Source organism: Orycteropus afer, unplaced genomic scaffold, assembly GCF_000298275.1.
Source record: "Orycteropus afer afer isolate SDZICR_OR568_19922 unplaced genomic scaffold, OryAfe1.0 scaffold00094, whole genome shotgun sequence".
NCBI lineage: Eukaryota > Metazoa > Chordata > Mammalia > Tubulidentata > Orycteropodidae > Orycteropus > Orycteropus afer.
Genome location: NW_006921681.1, coordinates 9,225,567 through 9,231,210, shown reverse-complemented (window position 1 = coordinate 9,231,210; position 5,644 = coordinate 9,225,567).

Sequence of the window (5,644 nt, the reverse complement as noted above, 5' to 3'; positions counted from 1 at the left end):
CTAGAGACCATTCCCAAAGCTGCTTCCTATATATGGGAAGCAGACCATATCCCTAAGGCAGCTACTCAGCTGCTTACAGTAGATTCCACCATGGAGTTAATTACCAGTCTCATCATGGGGAATACTACATCCAGCTGCCCAGCCACTCAACCAGGCCCAGCCAAGTTGACACACAAACTGAACTACCACAGATCCACTGATCCTACCAGGGCCCCCAACATCCAATGGCATGGCCTGATAAAGGCTTAGCTCAGGGACCACACTCTGTAGCTTTATTTTCTGGGAAACTGACATATGCCCGTGTCCCCTGTGGCTAGAGTACCTGAGAACAGAAAGCAGAGAGTAGAATGGGAGGCCTCTGTGGAATTTGTGTTTCCTGTCCCTGCAAACATCAGCTGGAGGTTCTAGTTCCTGAGGACAGGAAGCTTCTGCCTGTGGACACAATAAAGTCCCAGGGTCCCAATGAAGTTGAAGATGTGGCCATCACCTGGTCTTTGGGCCCTTCCTACTAGTGGACCAGCAGACAAAGAGAGTTACTGTATTGGGGGGGTTGGTGATACATTCTACCATGAGGAGTTAGGGCTGCTGCCACACATTGGGGCAGGCCTTTGTCTGGAATCTCCTGAGCTGTCTCTTGGGGACCTCACCCCCACTGATGACAGTAAATGAGTATTGCAGTCACAGCACTACAAGGACAAGGCATCCAAGGACTCAGACCCCTTGGGGATGAAGATCTGGATCACCCAAAGAGTAAACAACCAGAACAACTATGGCACTGGACAAGGATGAATGGGGTGACAGGGCTCACCCAGCTGGGGGTGGACTGTTCAGATGAACACACCTTCAGCCCCTCTTGGCCTCACTTTATTTCAATTTGAACTGAGTTGATGTGGACATGACCTACCAGCATTGAATCTCCTGCCACACCAGGGCCTCTCATCTCTACCACCACCCACTGTGGGCCCCAGCTTGGTGCCAAAGCCTTAGATATGCAACCCAAAGATGTGGGGGGATCAGTGCTTCACAGGGTAAATCTTTAACCAAGAGAGACAGTGGATGAATTCCTCCCCCTTTCTCCCCACCAGGTCCCTCAGTGATGCCAATGTTTCCCATTCCACTGCCAACCTTTTAAAAAGTTAATGGTTTGAGGCACCCCCCACACAAAGCAGCACCACAGAAGAAAGTTCTAGTGACCTGCTTCTATAAAGATTGATGTTGTTAGGTGCTGTTAAGTCCGTTCCGACTCATAATGACTTCATGTACAACAAAATAAAGCATTGCCATGTCCCACACCAACCTCACAGTCGTTGCTATATTGGGGCCCATTGTTACAGCTACTGTGTCAATCATTCAGGGTCTTCCTATTTTTTGCTTACCCTCTACTTTATCAAGCATGATGTTCTTCTCCAAGGACTGGTCCATCCTAATAACATGTCCAAATACCTAAGACAAAGTTTCACTATCCTCCCTTCTAAGGAGCATTCTGATGGTACTACTTCCAAGACAGATTTGTTCATTCTTCTGGCAGTCCATGGTGTATTCAGTATTCTTTGCCAAAACCGTAATTCAGAGGCATCAACTCTTCTTCGGTCTTCCTTATTCACTGTCCAGCTTTTACATGCATATGGGGCAATTGAAAAGACCATGGCTTCAGTCAGGCACCTTAGTCTTCAAAGTGACATCTTTTGCCATAAGTATTACAGCAACACCTGTGAGTAGAGTGCACCATTAAAAACACATCTATAAACAGAATTTCAAATTCCTGTGGACTCTAGACTTTCTGAAACCATGGAGACTGGATTAACTCCCAAAACGATTGCCCTGAGATAATCTGTAAACCTTAAACCAAAAATATCCCCTAAAGTCTTCTTCAAGCCAAGTAATAGTTTTAGCTGAGCTAGTAACAAAGGTCTGCTTAAAGTGTTATGCTCTTCCAGGACCTATCTGTATGGGATCAAATTGATAACAGGAACTTGAAAGATTAGATAGGGACCTTAGAGGGCAGTGAGTTTATGTTAATGAAAGAGGAACAACTCAGAAGAGGAGGGTGAGAATGGTTGCTAACCAGGAGGCTGGAGGTGCAAACCCACCAACCACTCCTTGGAAGGAAGACTGGGCAATCTACTTCCATAGAGAAGAAACCTCAGAAACCCAAGGAGGGGTCGCTATGAGTCGGGATCAACTCAGGATCAACTCGATGGCAGTGGGTTTGTTTTTGTTTTTTTTATATGAGACCATAAGGTCAACAGTCACTCTAAAGCAAAGATGAGAAGATAAGGGAAACTAGAGCACTGGAAACAGAACAACCAAAATGCAATTAAAGAGAATGTTGACACATTGTGAAAAATATAACTAATGTCCCTGAACAATTTGTATAGAAATTGTCAAATAGGAACCTGATTTTCTGTATAAACTTCCACAGGAAACATAAGAAAATAATACTTAGGAAAAGAATTACAGCCAAGAACACCCTATGGGGTAGTCCCCCTCTGTAACATGAGGTGTTAGGGCTCCCACTCGACAGCATCAGGTTTGGTTTGGGTGTTTTCTCCCCACCAGGGGAAAGTGCTGAGACTCATTTATACAGCTTCTCAGGGCCAGTCTTGATCCAATAGTCATAGCGGCAGCCAACTGCATCATGCATCCTTTGGCTGGCTCTCCCTCCCTCACTGCCCCTCTCTGAGATTGGACTGCACATGCGCTCTCTGCCTTAAGCTCTGCTTCCGGGAGAACCCTGGCTTAGACACACTCTGTGTGCTGCCTCCCAAACATGAAGTTCCTGGCCAGGTTCTCTCCTCAACTCCAGAATCAGAACCTTCACATGTCTGAAACTCAAATACTCATCTGCCCCAAACCCAGAGTGTATCTAAGGTATAGCAGGTATGGCCTGTGCCCTGGGCACCACTTGAAGAGGATGCCACAGAACAGTTTCTCTTAACCTTCCCAGTCTCCATTGCCAGCGGAGAGGCATCATTCAGTAAGTTAAAATGAATCCTTTCACACTTGAGAGCCTCCTGGAGTCAAGGCAGACTGTGGGATCTTGCTCCACTGAGTGTAGAAAGAGAAAAAAAAAAAACTCACTGCCATCAGGTTGATTCTGACTCAGAGCTAGCCCCATTGGGTTTCCGAGGCAGTAAATCTTTACAGAAGTAGACTGCCCCATCTTCCTTCCACAGAGTGGCTGGTGGGTTTGAACCACCAACTTTCTGGGTAGCAGTCAAATGCCTTAGGCACTGCACCACCAGAGCTCCTTCTAGAAAGAGAAGAAACTGGAAAAAAAAAAAAAAAATTCTGAGCTCAGCATAGAGCAATTTTCAGCAGCAAAAGCAAGCAAGGTGCAGTTGTAATTTTCCTCTAGTGCCATAATGTGTTAAGTAAGAGATGACAAGTTTGGCATATGTTTTTGAGCTGATATTATGGTAAAGTGATCTGAAAGGTGGAGGTCAGATGTCTGGACTGGGGGATAATTTCAGTGCTCGTCAAGGGTGCTGTTTTCCATAGATATGCCTCTGCCCAAACCAGCGCCACCTGAAGCTTTCCCGCCCGACCAAATGACTCAAAACCTCGAGTCATCCTTTCTGCTAACACCCTGTTGCTAGTCTGTCAGCACCTGGTATCCTGTCTTCAAAAGGTATCGAGAACCCGCACCCTCTTCACCATCTCTGTCACCATTGCCCTGGCCCAGCACCTCCTGCCCGGAATGCTGCAACAGGCTCCTTACTAGTCCCCCGGCTTCCATCCCTACGCTCTATGTTGTTGTTGTTATGTGCCGTCGAGTCGGCCCCGACTCATAGCAACCCCTCCTTGGGTTTCCGAGGCAGTATCACTACGGAAGTAGGATTGCCCAACCTTCCTTCCGAGGAGTGGCTGGTGGGTTTGAACCGCCAGCCTTCTGGTGAGCAGTCAAGTGCCTTAGGTACTACGCTACCAGAGCTCCTACGCGCTATAGTGGTGCTCATATTTTGCTGAATCAAGGAGAAAGTGAGAACAGAGCAAAAGGTTTTTGAAAAGACTCTTATTCATGCATAAATGTCTGGCCCGTGCTAAATTCTCAGCAAAAGGTGTCTGCTGTCCGAGGCGTATCTATGGAAAATAACGCCTATGACAGTTTTAACTTGATGAATGATGCTCACAGGTGGTGACAGAAACTGATGGCGAATAGAAAAACTGCTCATTGGTGCCTCCTCTCAAGTTGTGCCCAGGTCACATGCCATATCTGCCATACCCTAGGTACACCTCTAGCTGTTCTTGTCTCAAGCCTAGGAACGTGACTCAGAAAACCAAGCCCTTAAGGAAAGTGTGAACTTGGCTGACTTCTGCAGGGAGACCCTGCTTCAGAAGAGCCCTGGTGAAACAGATGACCTCCCTGATTTGGCTGCTGGGCTGTCTGCCCAGCAGTCGGAACAGAGAGGTACGTTCCTGGCTACATACCAAACCCAAACCCAAAACCCCACTGCCCTCAAGTCAATTCCAACTCATAGCAACCCTATATATATGGCAGAGTAGAACTGCCCACTGGGTTTCCAAGGACATGATCGTGATGGAAGAAGCCTGCCACATCTTTCTCCCACAGAGCGGCTGGTGGATTTGAACCACTGGCCTTTTGGTTGGCAACTGAGCACATCAACCACTGTGCCACCAGGACTCACTTCCTGGTTACCTACGCTGTGATTAAATGAGGACGTTGTTACTGGAGGGCCCAAATCCAAGCCACTCAGATTCCCCAGAACTGAGTGAGTGAGGTAGCCTGCAGGAATCTGCCCGGCCCTGACTGGGAATACAGAACAAAGCAATGCTCAATGAAGCAACAGCGTGTGGAAGACCCTCTATCAAACTACAGTTCATCACCTGAAACAGCTGATCAATTTTGTGGGTAGTGAACAGCATGTTCTTAGTAACAGGATATCTGTGATATGAAATCTCTAGAATAGGTAAGTGTATAGAGGCCAGAGTGCATTAGTGGTTACCAGGAAAGGAGCTGTGGAGGCACAATGTTTAAGCACTTGATTGCTAACCAAAAGGTCAGCAATTCATACTCACCCAGCAGCTCTGTAGGAAAAGTCGTGGCCATCAGCTCCTGTAAAGATTACAGCCCAGTAAACACTATTGGGTGGGAGCTCTGGTAGCATAGTGCCTAAGGCACTTGACCAGTTCAAACCCACCAGCCACTCCCTGAAAGGAAGGTTGGGCAATCTACTTCCGTAGTGATACTGCCTCAGAAACCCAAGGAGGGGTCGCTATGAGTCGGATCCAACTCCACAACAGTGTTTGCACTTTTGCGATAAACACCATGGGGCAGTTCTACTCTGTTCTGTAGCGTTGCTATGAGTCAGAATCAGCTCAGTTAGAAGGCAAGGGACAGAGGCAGTCATTGTTCAAGGGACACTGAGCTTTTCTGAAGGGTGATGGGAAAATTTGGAAATGGATAATGGTGATGGTTGCATAACATAATGAATGTAATTATTGTTCTTAGGTGCGGTCGAGTTGTCTCCGACTCACAGTGACCTTATGAACAGAACGAAACACTGCCCAGTCCTGTGCCAGCTTCACAGTCCCTGCTATACCTGAGCCCATTGTTGCAGCGACTGTGTCAGTCCATCTCATTAAGGGCCTTCCCCTTTTCTATGGACCCTCCACTTTACCA